The sequence below is a fragment of the Dendrobates tinctorius genome, unplaced genomic scaffold (genome assembly GCF_039654945.1).
Source record: "Dendrobates tinctorius isolate UK_male_01 unplaced genomic scaffold, ASM3965494v1 ptg000214l, whole genome shotgun sequence".
In the NCBI taxonomy this organism is placed as follows: Eukaryota; Metazoa; Chordata; class Amphibia; order Anura; family Dendrobatidae; genus Dendrobates; species Dendrobates tinctorius.
Window position 1 is genome coordinate 4962190 of NW_027361881.1, and position 16885 is coordinate 4979074.

At 45.9% G+C, this 16885-nt stretch overlaps 1 protein-coding gene across 6 annotated transcripts in view; it reads left to right on the forward strand.

Moving 5' to 3' along the window:
• The first annotated feature begins 914 nt into the window (after nucleotides 1-914).
• The window catches only part of LOC141058732 (ankyrin and armadillo repeat-containing protein-like), a 57238-nt gene continuing 41267 nt past the window's right edge, over nucleotides 915-16885 (forward strand). For 2 of the 6 annotated variants that reach the window (XR_012222286.1, XM_073554937.1), the window contains exon 1: nucleotides 1154-2067. The gene's annotated coding sequence lies outside the window, so the exon portion shown is untranslated. Of the gene's footprint in view, nucleotides 1049-1152; nucleotides 2068-16455; nucleotides 16702-16885 lie in introns of those variants that run through there. The other 4 variants (XM_073554935.1, XR_012222287.1, XM_073554934.1 and 1 more) reach the window with 4 other exon arrangements.

The following is a 16885-nucleotide window of genomic DNA, read 5'->3' on the forward strand; positions in this document are numbered from 1 at the left end:
AACCAGTAAAAAACAAGACCTCCCCCAGCTCCTTCAGGAGAAAAAAAAATTAAGACGTCTCAGATTATGGAACTGGCGACACCAACCCAATTTTTTTTTTTTTTACAAATTTTGGAATTATTTTAGCAACTTAAATAAAAAAAAAATCTACATAATTTCAGTATTTTTGTGCCCACCTACAAAATGGTGTTTCCAGGTCATTTTTACCATACCGTGAATGGCGTCAAAGAGAGAAACCAAAATACAATGGCGGCATTACATTTTTTACCGCACTTGGAATTTTTTTTTTCCTGTTAATTATGTAAAAACCTCACTTATACGGTGATGGAGACAGAGGAATATTTAAGTTATGGCTCTTGGAAGAAGGGGAGGGAAAAAAAAAAATTAAAAATGGGCAGAGAAGGCAAAAAAATATGTAGAAATATTTTTAATGTGTCATCTACCCAGAAATGGGCAATAAAAGCCATTATTTACCAGAATTTTACCTCAGAAATGGTTCCTCTTGATTCTCTCCTCAAACATGGCTCCTCGGGGGAGGAGCTCTGCGACTACTATGCTTGCTGGTCGGCTTGACCCGGCCTGCCGTCCATTATCTACCATCAGGGGTTACATCAATCTTGTCATATAACCACAGACAGTCAAGAGCTCCCCCAACATGTTTCACCCTTACAAGGCTTCGCTGCCATCTTTCTGAAGCCTGTAGTATGGAGCGGACGCCATTATCTTGGAGACCATTATGATTTTATGCTTTCCAACATGGCGGCCTTCTTTGCACTGGCCGCAGACAAGAGACCATCGCTCATCTGTGACATGGACGTACAGCTCTGATGGATGCACCTTGGCTCGGCATTATGGAGGCTCAGATTCGCTGTAGATTGGGAATCATGATGGTCTGATGTCAGGTGGGGAGGTTACAAGTAGTTTGCCTCATTCCCCCTGACGAAGCCTGTAAGAGTGAAACATGTCGTGGAGGAGTGCATGCTGGGAAATGGAGTCCGGCGGGAGAAATCCGCGTTGTGGAAACTTGACTAATTTGATGATTTCTGAGGTAAAAGTTTCTCAATTTTTTCACTTTGAGGCCGATTCTTGTATCTGCAGCATCAGCCAGTGAGGGAAAAGCAGAAAACATGGAGTTTTCCTCATAAAAATGCCTATTTCCCCTCAAAGTCTCCTTTTAGATCCATTCTCCAGTGTAATGGGCCGCTGAGGTAACACGGCGTGTGACAGCGGAGCAGACGTATAATCCGCGCACACACACGACAAACTTTTTTCTTGTATTTTCCGCTTCAGTCTTATTTTATTAGCTAAAAAGTTTAAAAAAAAAATATTAAGGTTGATTTTTTTTATGCATTTTTTTTCCTATTGGCTCTAGGTAGAATAAAAATGCGATTGCGTTTTTAAGTGCAGAATTGAAGCTTTTCTGTACTAAAAAAAAAAATATATAAAAAATGGGTCAAATTTGCACCAAAACGCAGAAAATAAAGGGGAAAACAAATCAAAAACCATTGGCGGCTCCTCATAGTGCACAGGCCCACCCGCTAGGGACGTAATAAAGGCCTCTCGGGCCCCTGGCTGCACCAATGATATGTCCGTCAACGATAATCAGAGAAGATTGTTATTGCGTGTTTTAGGGCAGAAAACCGCAGCAGAAAGTCTCCGTTTTTGGACGCGTTTTCTTCTCCTGATGAGTTTATTTTCCCGCCTTTTGATCGGTTTGGAGCAGATTCCATGGGCAGAGATGGCGGTCAGCTGCAGAGCGCCAGTATCTGACTATTATATACCACGTATATGGGGGTAAAGCTGCAGCATCGGGTGTTATCCCTCCTCCCGGTGCCCCAGCAGCTTCGGCTATTGCCGACATTTCTACACCCTCACCGGAGAAACACGGCTCTTGTTTGAGGGAGAGGAGATGCTCGGAGCACTGACTGAGCATGCGCGCTCAGGATCCACCAATCACAGCCGTCTGTGCAGGAGTGCATGCTGGGAAATGGAGTCCAGCAGCAGCGGGAGAGAGCCGCGCGCTCAGGCGTGTTGTGGAAACTGTTGAGTTATTGATGATTTTCTGAGGTAAAAGTTTCTCAATTTTTTCACTTTGAGGCTGATTCTTGTATCTGCTGCATCAGCCAGTGAGGGAAAAGCAGAAAACATGGAGTTTTTGTCATAAAAATGCCTATTTTCCACAAAAGTGTTGTTATATATCCATATATATGGCTGGTCAGTGAGGTAACATGGCGTGTGATAGAGGAGCAGACTCTGTGCACAATGGGAACCTTCACCTGACAGACATAAAACACGCCAAACCTATCCCAGCAGGTCCTAGTGGGCGATACCTGTGCCGCCATTCATCCCCTTCATGACTGGAGTTTTTTTTTTTGTTTTGCTTTTGCCTTTCTATTATTTATTCTCCAAGAGCCATGAGTTTATTACTTTATTATAAAAGTGTAATATTGGGCGACTTCTTCATTGTGTCTGTGACGTTCACTGTGCGGTAAAACGACCTGAGATCGCGTTTCTCCAGGTGAGCACCGCTATGGCGATAGACAACGTGTGTAGATTTTTAGGTTTTATTTTAGTGGCTAAAAAAAAAAAATTAAGATTGTTTTTATGCTTTTTTTTTTATCGTCTTCTACACGGAGCAATGAATTTAGTTAAGTTCAGAATTGAAGCTTTTCTGTACTGACTAAAATATAGAAAAATGCTTCAAATTTGCACCAAAACACAGAAAAGGGAAAACTAATCAAAAACCATTGGCAGACATAGAAGAAAGCCTCAGCATAGCTCCTGATAGTGCACAAGTCCACCCGCTTTGGGGGTAATATTGGGCCCCCGCACCTCTTGGGCCCCTGTGAAGCCTCAGTATAGCTCCTGATAGTGCACAAGTCCACCCGCTTTGGGGGTAATATTGGGCCCCCGGACCTCTCGGGCCCCTGTGAAGCCTCAGCATAGCTCCTGATGGTGCACAAGTCCACCCGCTTTGGGGGTAATATTGGGCCCCCGGACCTCTCGGGCCCCTGTGAAGCCTCAGTATAGCTCCTGATAGTGCACAAGTCCACCCGCTTTCAGGGTAATATTGGGCCCCCGGACCTCTCAGGCCCCTGTGAAGCCTCAGTATAGCTCCTGATATTGCACAAGTCCACCCGCTTTGGGGGTAATATTGGGCCCCCGGACCTCTCGGGCCCCTGTGAAGCCTCAGCATAGCTCCTGATGGTGCACAAGTCCACCCGCTTTCAGGGTAATATTGGGCCCCCGCACCTCTCAGGCCCCTGTGAAGCCTCAGTATAGCTCCTGATAGTGCACAAGTCCACCTGCTTTGGGGGTAATATTGGGCCCCCGCACCTCTCGGGCCCCTGTGAAGCCTCAGTATAACTCCTGATAGTGCACAAGTCCACCCGCTTTGGGGGTAATATTGGGCCCCCGGACCTCTCGGGCCCCTGTGAAGCCTCAGCATAGCTCCTGATGGTGCACAAGTCCACCCGCTTTGGGGGTAATATTGGGCCCCCGGACCTCTCGGGCCCCTGTGAAGCCTCAGTATAGCTCCTGATAGTGCACAAGTCCACCCGCTTTCAGGGTAATATTGGGCCCCCGGACCTCTCAGGCCCCTGTGAAGCCTCAGTATAGCTCCTGATATTGCACAAGTCCACCCGCTTTGGGGGTAATATTGGGCCCCCGGACCTCTCGGGCCCCTGTGAAGCCTCAGCATAGCTCCTGATGGTGCACAAGTCCACCCGCTTTCAGGGTAATATTGGGCCCCCGCACCTCTCAGGCCCCTGTGAAGCCTCAGTATAGCTCCTGATAGTGCACAAGTCCACCTGCTTTGGGGGTAATATTGGGCCCCCGCACCTCTCGGGCCCCTGTGAAGCCTCAGTATATCTACTGATAGTGCACAAGTCCACCCGCTTTCAGGGTAATATTGGGCCCCCGCACCTCTCGGGCCCCTGTGAAGCCTCAGTATAGCTCCTGATAGTGCACAAGTCCACCTGCTTTGGGGGTAATATTGGGCTCCCGGACCTCTCGGGCCCCTGTGAAGCCTCAGTATATCTCCTGATATTGCACAAGTCCACCTGCTTTGGGGGTAATATTGGGCCCCCGGACCTCTCGGGCCCCTGTGAAGCCTCAGCATAGCTCCTGATGGTGCACAAGTCCACCCGCTTTGGGGGTAATATTGGGCCCCCGGACCTCTCGGGCCCCTGTGAAGCCTCAGTATAGCTCCTGATAGTGCACAAGTCCACCCGCTTTCAGGGTAATATTGGGCCCCCGGACCTCTCGGGCCCCTGTGAAGCCTCAGTATAGCTCCTGATATTGCACAAGTCCACCCGCTTTGGGGGTAATATTGGGCCCCCGGACCTCTCGGGCCCCTGTGAAGCCTCAGTATAGCTCCTGATAGTGCACAAGTCCACCTGCTTTGGGGGTAATATTGGGCCCCCGCACCTCTCGGGCCCCTGTGAAGCCTCAGTATATCTACTGATAGTGCACAAGTCCACCCGCTTTGGGGGTAATATTGGGCCCCCGCACCTCTCGGGCCCCTGTGAAGCCTCAGCATAGCTCCTGATAGTGCACAAGTCCACCCGCTTTGGGGGTAATATTGGGCCCCCGCACCTCTCGGGCCCCTGTGAAGCCTCAGCATAGCTCCTGATAGTGCACAAGTCCACCCGCTTTCAGGGTAATATTGGGCCCCCGCACCTCTCAGAAGGGAAGGGAGAAGCCAGCGCTGCTGGTGGTCTATTTATTGATCAATATTTTGCCAAATGTCTCATTTTGAATACAGTTAGATGTTAATATGTGCATATGCACCTCATGTTATGCGTTCTATTACATACCCCACCTGCTCTGATGGCCACTAACCTGCTTCCATAACAAGAGCCTATTATCTGCCAGTCTCAGCAAGAGAGACATCGCCATCTAGTGGTTGTGCTTCATAATGCAGCATGTGCCGTAAGACATATAGTATGTGGAGAAAAGTGGAGGCATAATCATTGAATTCCGTTTTTTCCTTCACCCCCATTGTACAACATCCATCCCTGCATCGTGCTGTCTGCCCCTTTACTAACTGGCTGGTGGTGCAGAGCTTATGGATACCAGCGCGGTCCTGTAATAGGAGCCACCGTCCATGACCATTCTCTCTTCCTAATTCTTCCCTTATCACCTGTGAGTGATATTATTCAGAAGTGGAAGAAATCACAGCAAGTCAGCCATGAAGTAGAGACCCCATAATGTTACAGAACAGGGGGCCAAGTGCTGAGGATCAGAGGGCGGAAAAGTCACCACCGCTCTGCTGACCCCCTCTCTGTAGAGTCCAGACCTCCGCTGTGCCCGGCCAGGAGCTTCTTTGTCTTCTGGCTGCAATGCTGTTGTTTAAACCCACAGAATGTCAATATCTGATGCAGAAAAAGCGCTGATTAGTTGTGGATTTCCCCACTAGGGCACACTCTCATGGGACCTTTCCACTGAGGCTATACCATTGTTGTTAAATGCACCATTACAAAATAACAAAAATCGACGTGGATTTAAACAGGTTAGAATTTTACAAATTGAAGAAATTTGCAGTCAAACCCTGTGAATCCGCAGTACGAATAGTGGTGAATTTCCTTTGCCGCTGGCAATGACTTTGTGGTCACATTCTGTATGTCACCTTGTCATCATTGGAGTCTGGGCGGACGGACACCGCCGGAGAGCTAAGCGAGGATACCATCAGGAGGGTGAGTACGGTACTTGGATTTTTTATTTTAGTTGATCTGCGATGCACATTCCGTTACGGATTTCGCTGCGGCATTCCCAGGATGGGATACTGCAGGGATGTTGGTGTGTGATGCATCATAAGGTGTTTACAATGATAGGTGCGAGTTCCAGCTCATTAAAGAGTCAGAATGCAAATCAATAATGGCTTGTGGAGACGACAAAATATCAGATTGCACCCGACCCAGTGTTAATCTTTTTGGCTGTGACATATGTCAGATTTTTCTTTTAGGGCTCATACTCACTTGTGAGAGACTCGCGCGAAAACCTGGCACTGCCGCCAGTACTCGGACCGGAGCGTACGGCTGCTTAGAAATACATGTAGCCGCACGCTCCGGTCCGAGTTACGGCGGCAGTGCCAGGTTTTCATGCAAGAGACTCGCACAAGAATCGTGCGAGTCTCTCGCAAGTGAGTATGAGGCCTGTCTGAGCATGCCAGAGTTTAATCTAATATTCAGAACAAACTTGGCCATGAAAGTCAATGAGTCCGTGCAAACCATTGGACTGCACTCGGATGACATCTGAGTGCAGTCTGATTTCCCCAGACTCACAGAATCGAAAAGATAAGAGATTTTCTGCATCTTCTCCTCATCGGAGAGGATCAGAAAACACAATGATCACACGCTGACCAGAGTGCATTTGCATAATCGACCTGATTATCTCGGATGAGAGAACACACGGTTGTCTGCAGCGGTCGTAAGAAACAGTCACTGTGCTCTGCAGACAGGGCTGGTGGCCAGGGAAGCTTTCTACCTCTGCTAACCTGGGGCTATCATCTAGTGACGGTTTATGCTCTATATAAAGCGATGTATGAAGCTTTCTCCAATCTCCCACCTGCAGTTTTATCTTCAGCATTATTAATGTTTAATCAAGCAGACGATGCGAGACATAAATGAGATCCCACATAATTGCCTTCTCTTAGGAGAAAGTCTTCAGAAAGACTCATATCCATAACAATGAGGATGACTCAGCCGCGCTCCTGTCACTCATCTGTGAAGCTTTCACTTGACTTCTTATATAGTGTGTTCATCTAATACCAAAATCAGTCATGTATTATAGTTGCACAGAACAGACTGGGTGCAACATTTCTGCCACTGAAACTATTTATTGTGCTTATTGGGGTTGTTTTCTGCAAACTCCATTTAGATGAATGGGATAGTTGCAGCCATTATTGCACCAAATCTGTGAATGTATCCTCAGTCTCCATTCACATCCAAAGCTTCTTTCAGCAGTTTGCTGTCTTCGGTTAGCCCTGACATCTTTCTGCTGCCCTGTCAGTACAGTGGTTTCATCGTGTGCCTCTGCAGTTATTTCAAAACTACAACTCTCAGCATGTTCTGGTAGCCTTTGGGTTGTCAGTGCGTACAAGGAATTTTAGTTTTTATAGAGCCACAAATTGACGATTGCATGTTTCCCCCCCCCCCCCCCCCAATATCTGCTATTCGGGATGGTCAGGAGACCCCCCCCCCAAAAAAAAACATATTTGTTCGGCAGCTGAAAATGAATGAAAATGACAGCGAGCGGAATTATGATATTAAGGCACTAAGTTACTGCTGCCTTAGGCCTGTTTCACACATCCGTATGCTACCATCAGTCAAAATCCGCCGTTTTCCAAAAAAAAAAAAACGGATCCGCCATTTTGCTTGGCGGCTCCGTTTTTTTTTCCCATTGAGTTGCATTACCGACGGATCTTGACGGATGGCCATCCGTTGGATCCGTTTTTTTGTGGATCCGCCAAAATTTTGGCGTTCGCCGACATGCCTGGACGGACAATGCAACGTTTTTTCCGGCGTCCGGATCCGCATTTTACATTGCGCATGCCTGGAGGACTTGCCTCGGCCGCAAATTTAACCCTAAACTCTGCTCGGGCGGCTGAAAAATTTTTCCCTCTCCCTCTAAATTTCTTCCTTCGCCGGATCCGTCAAAAAAACAATCTGTTGGCACACAATGATGTCCGTACACAGGCGATCCGGGATTACATCTGACAGAATAAACTGATGTGTGAAACAGGCCTTTAAGGTGATGTGAATGTAAGATTATAGCGCCACCTGGTGCTGAGGGTTTGATATGCGCTACATTCTTGTATCCGTTCTATTCTTTAGCTCTCTAATCAGTGAAACAATCGTCAACTTTTTCTGATCCGATTTGCACGTTGTTCAGCATCCCTCTGGCCACTGGACTTCATGGAGGATCAGTTGGTTTGTCTACTGAAATTGAGTAGATGGCAATGTCGTTCTTCACCTTGTATATGGTATATATCAGGGGGGTTCAGGTAGGAGCGTCACAATCTCTGTTTTTTCATTGGCTCCGCAGTACGATATCTAACATTTTAGCTCCAAAGTCCTGTGTTGTAATAAATTGTGGATATTGGCGTCTCAGCTCATGGGGTCAAAATCCACAAAAAAAATCAATCCTTTTCAGTGCAGCATGAAAACTCAAATACTGTGTATAAGTACTTTTTTTTACTTTTTCGCCATATTGATACTTTTGTTCTAGTAATGTGTATGAGGGTAGAAATTAAAGGAGTTTTGCATTTTTGCAATCAGTACATAACCAACCTCTGCTACTGCTTCGGTGATTGGCTGCAGCACTGTAAACACAGCCACAATCACTGGGCTCTGCACTGTTATTTGGCATTTGTGAAGACAAATTCAGTGTCGCACCATGGTGTTTGATCCATTCTGGAGAGGTGTTCAATGCTGCATGGCGGTATTTTGTTGCACTGTTGGGGAGGTATTTAGTCCTCACTGGTATTTGGAACTTTTATAGAGGTATATTTTCCTGTACTGCGGTATATGACGTTTCTAAAGACGTATTTCTCGATTGTTTAGGATTCCTATGAAACTCAATGGTGAGAGATGTGCTTGTGCACAGGCAGGGCGGCCTCAGGATAGATGCAGGAGCCAACAATGTTACTCATTTTCCTCAATGCTGAGAAATCCAGGCAGTACAGTGGGGAAAATAAGTATTTGATACACTGCCAATTTTGCAAGTTTTCCCACCTACAAAGAATGGGGAGATGTCTGTAATTTTCATCGTAGGTACACTTCACCTGTGAGAGATGGAATCTAAAAATAAAAAAACCCAGAAAATCACATTGTAGGATTTTTACATAATTTGCATTTTATTGCATGAAATAATTATTTGATGCAATAGAAAAACAGAGCTTAATATTTGGTCCAGAAACCTTTGTTCTCAATTAGAGAGGTTAGACGTTTCCTGTAGTTCTTGACCTGCTGTGCACACACTGCAGCAGGGATTCTCCATACAGATCTCCATATCTTTCTGGTTTTGGGGCTGTCACTAGACAACAATTAGTTTCAGCTCCCCCAAAGATTTTCCATTGGGTTCAGGTCTGGACACTGGCTAGGCCACTCCAGAATCTTGAAATGCTTTTTATGCAGCCACTCCTTAGTTGCCCTGGCTGTGTGTTTCGGGTCATTGTCATGCTGGATGACCCAGCCACGACCCATCTTCAATGCTCTTTGCCAAGGGAAGGAGGTTGTTTGCCAAAATTTCACGATACATGACCCCACCCATCCTCCCTTCAGTACGGTGCAGTTGTCCTGTCCGCTTTGCAGAAAAGCACCCCCAAAGTTGGATTTTTTCCCCCACCATGCTTTACGGTTGGGACGGTGTTCTGGGGTCTCTTGTCATCCTTCTTCCTCCAAACACTGCTAGTGGAGTTGATACCAAAAAGTTCTATTTTGGTCTCATCTGACCACATGACCTTCGATCATGCCTAATCTGCATCATTCAGATGGTCATTGGTGGACTTCAAGTGAGCCTGGACATGTGCTGACGTGAACAGCGGGGAACCTTGCGTGCCCTGCAGGTAATGAGATGAAACAGGTGCAATTACTACAGGTAAAGCCTCTTTCACACATCAGTTTTTTCGCGTCAGTCAAAATCCACCAATTTTTGAAAAAAAACAGATCCGCCAAAAAGGGGCGGATACGTCTTTTCCCCCATAGACTTACATTATTGGCGGATCTTGACTGGCGGTCGTCCGTAACCCCTGTTTTTTTGACGGATCCGCCAAAATTTTTCTGGCTCCCGGGCGGATGAGACTGACACTGCAACGTTTTTTCCTCTTGACGGTCCGCTATTTTCATGTGTGCATGCCCGGAAGCTTTGCTCTGGGATCATTTTTAACCCAATAATGCCGTTTCGGGATCGTAATAAAAATCTTTTCCCCCTTTTCCCCCTTTTCCCCCTTTTCCCCCTTTTCCCCCTTTTCCCCCTTTTCCCCCTTTTCCCCCTTTTCCCCCTTTTCCCCCTTTTCCCTTTCTCTATTCCATCCATGTGACCCTGGACCTAATTCCCATGGACGGAATATTACGTCATAGCGATCAGCGGCGCCCATGTGGTGAGCGTCGCTGATCGCGGCTGGGTGTCAGCTGATTATCACAGCTGACACCCGGCACAATGTGTCAGGGGCGGTCACGGACTGCCCCCGACACGTTAACCCCTTGCACACCGCGATCAAACACGATCGCGGTGTACCGGGGGTTAAAGGGAAGTATCGGCAGGGAGGGGGCTCCCTCCATGCTTCCCTGAGCCCCCCACAGCAGCGCAATGTGCAGCGCTGCTGCGGGGGGCTCCATCTTTGCAGGTCCCTGGATCCAAGATGGCGACGGTGACCTTCGGGGGCCTGCAGGGAGCTGGCTTCCTCAGTGCCTGCAAAGCGCAGGCACGAGGAAGCCTTGTGCAGTGCCTGTGACAGATCGCTGATCTGTCACAGTGATCTGTGATGTGACAGATCAGCGATCTGTCACACGACAGTTATGTCCCCCCTGGGACAATGTAATAAAGTTTAAAAAAAAAAAGTAAAAATAATTAAAAAAAAAATCGCTAGATAAATTAAAAAAAAAAAATATTCCAAAATAAATTCATTTTTTGGAAATAAAAACAAAAAAAACAATAAAAGTACACATATTTGGTATCGCCGCTTCCGTAACGACCTGCCCTATAAAACTGTCCCATTAGTTAACCCCTTTAGCGAACCCCATAAAAAATAAAAAACGAAGCAAAAAATGATTTATTATCATACCGCCGAACAAAAAGTGCAATAACGCGCAATCAAATAGACGCATATAAATATCCATAGTACCGCTGAAAACGTCATCTTGTCCCGCAAAAAACGAGCCGCCATACAGCATCATTAGCAAAAAAATAAAAGTTATAGCTCACAGAATAAAGCGATGCAAAAATAATTATTTTTTATATAAAATTGTTTTCATTGCATAAAAGCGCCAAAACATAAAAAAGACCTAAATGAGGTATCGCTGTAACCGTACTGACCCGAAGAATAAAACCGCTTTATCAATTTTACCGCATGCGGAACGGTGTGAACGCACCCCCAAAAGAAATTCATGAAACGCTGGTTTTTGTTCATTCTGCGTCTCAAAGATCGGAATAAAAAGCGATCAAAAGATGTCACGTGCCCAAAAATGATACCAATATAAACGTCAACTCGTCCCGCAAAAAATAAGACCTCACATGACTCAGTGGGTCAAAATATGGAAAAATTCTAGCTCTCAATATGTGGTGATGTAAAAACTATTTTTACAATAAAAAGCGTCTTTTAGCGTCTGCCAGCCGCCAAATATAAAACCCGCCATAAATAGTAAATCAAACCCCCCGTTATCACCCCCTTAGTTAGGGAAAAATAATAAAATAAAAAAATGTATTTATTTCCATTTTCCCGTTAGGGTTAGGGCTAGAGTTAGGGCTAAGATTAGGGTTAGGGGTGTGTTGGGGTTAGGGTTGTTAGAATTGGGGGTTTCCACTGTTTGGGCACATCAGGGGCTCTCCAAATGCAACATGGCGTCTGATCTCAATTCCAGCCAATTCTGCGTTGAAAAAGTCAAATGGTGCTCCTTCCCTTCCAAGCTCTGCCATGCGCCCAAACAGTGGTTTACCCCCACATATGGGGTATCAGCCTACTCAGGACAAATTGCAAAACAACTTTTGGGGTCCAATTTCTCCTGTTACCCTTAGGAAAATAAAAAATTGGGGGCAAAAATATCATGTTTGTGGAAAAAAATGATTTTTTTTATTTTCACGCCCGGGCGTTATAAACTTCTGTGAAGCACTTGGGGGTTCAAAGTGCTCACCACACATCTAGATAAGTTCCGTGGGGGGTCTGGTTTCCAAAATGGGGTCACTTGTGGGAAGTTTCAATAGTTTAGGTACATCAGGGGCTCTCCAAACTCACATGACACCCGCAGACCATTCCATCAAAGTCTGCATTCCAAAACGTCACTACTTCCCTCCTTACCCCCGACGTGTGCCCATACAGTAGTTTTCTCCCACATATGAGGTATCTGCGTACTCAGGACAAATTGGACAACAACTTTTGGGGTCCAATTTCTCCTGTTACCCTTGGGAAAATAAAAAAAAAAGGGGACTAAAAGATCATGTTTGTTGAAAAATACTTCTGTGAAGCACTGGGGGGTTCAAAGTGCTCACCACACATCTATATAAGTTCCGTGGGGGGTCGAGTTTCCAAAATGGTGTCATTTGTGGGGGGTTTCCACTGTTTTGGTACATCAGGGGTTTTCCAATCGCAACATGGTGTCCGATCTCAATTCCAGCCAAAAAAGTCAAATGGCGCTGCTTCCCTTCCGAGCTCTGCCATGCGCCCAGATAATCGTTTACAACCACATATGGGGTATCAGCGCACTCAGGACAAATTGCACAATAACTTTTGGGGGCCTGTTACCCTTGGGAAAATAAAAATTAGGGGTGAAAAGATCATTTTTGTGGAAAAAGTATGATTTTTTTAATTGTACCGCTGTACGTTATAAACTTCTGTGAAGCCCTTGTGGGTTCAAAGTTCTCACCACACATCTAGATAAGTTCCTTGGGGGGGTCTAGTTTCCAAAATGGGGTCACTTGTGGGGGGTTTCCACTGTTTAGGTACATCAGGGGCTCTCCAAATGTGACATGGCGTCCGATCTGAATTCCAGCCAATTTTGCATTGAAAAAGTCAAACGGCGCTCCTTCCCTTCTGAGCTCTGCCATGCGCCGAAACAGTGGTTCCCCCCCACATATCAGGTATCAGCGTACTCAGGACAAATTGCACAATAACTTTTGCAGTCCAATTTCTCCTGTTACCCTTGGTAAAATAAAGTAAATTGAACCTGAAGTATTTTTTTTGTGAAAAAGTTAAAAGTTCATTTTTTTTTTTTAAATATTCAAAAAAATTCCTGTGAAGCACCTGAAGGGTTAAAAAACTTCTTGAATGTGGTTTTGAGCACCTTATGGGGTGCAGTTTTTAGAATGGTGTCCCTTTTGGGTATTTTCTATCATATAGACCCCTCAAAGGGACTTCAAATGTGATGTGGTCCATAAAAATAAAATGGTGTTGCTAAAATGAGAAATCGCTTGTCAACTTTTAACCCTTATTAACTTCCTAACAAAAAAAAATTTTGGTTCCAAAATTGTGCTGATGTAAAGTAAACATGTGGGAAATGTTACTTATCAAGTTTTTTGTGTGCCGTATCTCTGTGATTTAAGGGCATAAAAATTAAAAGTTGGAAAATTGCGAAATTTTAAAAATTTTCGCCAAAGTTCCGTTTTTTTTTCACAAATAAACGCAAGTTATATGAATGAAATTTTACCACTAACATGAAGTACAATATGTCACGAGAAAACAATCACCGGGATCCATGGAAGCGTTTCAGAGTTATGACCTCATAAAGGGACAGTGGTCAGAATTGTAAAAATTGGCCCAGTCATGAACGTGCAAACCACCCTTGGTAGTGAAGGGGTTAAAATTCAACCTTCACCGGATCCGTTTTCTGCCATTTTCGCGGGTTACAACTGATCTGAAAAACCGAGGTGTGAAACAGAACTAATGAGTGCAGAGTAGGAGGAAGTTTATTACAAAAGAACTAACCGGTCTATGAGAGCCAGAATTTTTGCTGGTTGGTCAGTGATCAAATACTTATTTCATGCAATAAAATGCAATTTCATTATGTGAAAATCATACATTGTGATTTTCATTTTTTTTTCATTTTTAGATTCTATAGGCCCCGTCACACACAGCGAGATCGCTCATTTTGTGACACCACAGTGATATCGCTGTGTGTGACATGTATTAGACTGCACCCCTGCCAGGTATCGCTTATCGCGCTCGAACGTCTTGGGCCGTTTTTTGATCGCTGGTCTCCCGCTGGCCAGCATGCATCGCTGCGCTGGGAGCTGGTTTCCAAGGTAAACAGCGGGTATCTAAGAGCTGCGTGGCTCTTAGAAACACGCTGTTTACCTTGGATACCAGCTTACTCGCTGGTCCTGATCGCTGGAGGGGCTGTCTATGTGACAGGTCACCAGCGATCAGCTAACTATGTCCCAGTGATCCCATCCACGTCGGATCGTTGGTGGGATCGCTGGGACATTGAAGCGTGTAACTGGGCCCTATCTCTCACAGGTGAAGTGTACCTATTGTAAAAATTACAGACCTCTCCATTCTTTGCAGGTGGGAAAACTTGCAAAATTAGCAAAGTATCAAATACTTATTTTCCTCACTGTACTTCTCCATCCTGCAATACCATCAGGAGGCATTTGATTGACTCCGGCATCTGCATAATGGAGTATGTGAAATCTGTGGCTAATTTTCAAGCCAAAATCAAGAAAGAAATACACATTGAATGTGGATTTTTAGGCCATTTCCACAGTGTAATTTTACAACAGTTGAAGTTGGATCTGTTGTCAGCTGACAATCCGGGACTGTCCCCTTCAATCTGGGACACAGGAGGTATTGAAATGTGTCCAAATATCTGTTAGTTTATGAAAACTAAACATCCCTTTTGTTCTCTATGGTCAATTGCTTTATTATATACCAGCATCGTATTTCCATGGATCTCACCTGGGGATACAATGTAACGTGAGACTATAAACCTTCAAAGGTAAAGATTAATCCCAGTATAAAAGAAACTTTAATCTTGAACAATTAAGCTGCGGCATCTTCAGATCACATTTCATCAGCCCCTCTGTACAACAACACAGGGATACAAGCTGCAGGAGATACAAGTGTCTTCAGGTTTATGGCACTTTTCAAGGATAACACCGTAGAGATCTCTCCGATTTTCATGTCCGTCCTTTTCCAGCGAAGAATCGCTACCAACATGCAGGTCAAGACATTCATTCAAGGGGTCTCTCATTTGGTACCCCCCTATAGAGCGCCCCTGGACTCCTGGGACCTTAACCTGGTCCTGAGTGTCCTGCAGGAAGCTCCTTTTGAGCCGTTACGAGAAATTTCGTTGTCCTACCTTTCCAGGAAGGTCGCATTCTTGGTAGCCATAACTTCTATTAGGCGCGTCTCGGAGTTGGCAGCCCTATCTTGTACAGCACCGTTTCTTACCTTCTACAAGGATAAGGCAGTTCTTAGACCAGCTCCCCCCTTTCTGCCGAAGGTTGTTTCCTCGTTTCACGTTAATGAGGACATTGTTCTGCCTTCATTTTGCCCAGCGCCAGTACATCAGGTAGAAAGGGCACTCCACACATTGGACCTAGTGAAAGCGCTCAGAAGATATGTGTCGCGGACGGCACCCTTTCGCCAGACAGACTCGCTGTTTGTTATCCCCGAAGGGCGCAGGAAGGGACTTCAAAGTCGACCATAGCCAGATGGATCCGCCTAAGGGTGTGTGCAGACGCTGCGGAATCCGCTGTGGATTAATCCGCACGGATTTTGCAAAAACCGCAGATAAAACCTTTTTTGCGGTTTTCGCCTGTGGTTTGGTCCTGCGGATTCACCATCTCCACAATGGTGGAGATAGGAACCCGCTGCGGATTCCGCAGAAAGAATTGACATGTCAATTCTTTCTGCGGTTTCAAAACCGCAGGAAATCCGCGTGGATTTTTCCGCACTGTCTACACTGCGGTTTTTGTTTACCATTCATTTGAATGGTACTGTACACCGCAGCTAAAACTGCTGCGGGTCCGCAGCGGCCAAAACCGCAGCGGAATCCGCAGCGTGTGCACATACCCTAACTATTCAAGAGGCTTACCGGATTAGAGGCGCACCAATTCCTGCAGGGATCAGAGCGCACTCTACTCTGGCAGTGGGCGCCCCTTGGGCGCTTCGGCACCAGGCTTCGGCAGAGCAGGTATGCAAAGCAGCAACCTGGTCCAGTCTGCACACTTTTTCTAAACATCACAATGTGCATACTCAGGCCTCGTCAGATGCGAGCCTAGGTAGAAGAAATCTCCAAGCAGCAGTGGCGCACCTTTAGCAGGAGGTGCATGTGGCTTGGATCGGTGAGTCAATCTCCCACCCAGGGACTGCTTTGGGACGTCCCACAGTACCTGTGTCCCCCAATGAGACGAAGGAGAAACATGGATTTTTGTGAGTACTCACCATAAAATCCTTTTCTCCGAGACGCTCATTGGGGGACACAGCACCCACCCTATTAGCCAGTTGGCTCTTGTTTATTTAATTAGTATGATTCCTTTTTTAAAAAAATTAGGGTGGTCCTTTTTCAGACATATGGTATTCTGCTTTAAGGCTAGATTGTTTTTTGCGTTCTCCTACTGCTATTGCACTAAACTGGCTTCCGCCCGCAATCGGGGCGAGGGTGTATGCGGTGGAGGAGGAGCGATCTTTTTTTTTTTGTATACTTAGTGTCAGCCTCCAGACGGCAGTAGCATACACCCACAGTTCCTGTGTCCCCCCCAATGAGCGTCTCGGAGAAACGAATTTTACGGTGAGTACTCACAAAAATCCATGTTTCTAGAGCATGGATCTGCATTTTCTTGAGTGTATATGTGAAGTTGCTAAGAGCTTGTGTAATTAATGACAGCTGAGCCCTGTACACACAGAGCGAGGGCTCCGACACTCCCTCTAATCACTGTTCCATGGGCTTAGAAATGTGACCTTCCCTACAGGATCCCGCACAGAATGGACCAGGACACCACAAGCTGAACTGCACCCTCATTTGCCTCTGTGGGAGCTGACCGCAGGTAAGAGTCCAGTCTGCTTACAGAGGCTGAAGGCCAATGTCTTGGATCTGTGCTGCCTCCTTTATGGATATATCCTGCACTAAATCAGTCATGGACGAGCTGGCCGTCAGCTCTGCAGTCAAAATTATACTGTCCAGAAGTTTAGAAATTTCTGGGCTGTGGTTTATGGGGTTGCCCTTTTAAG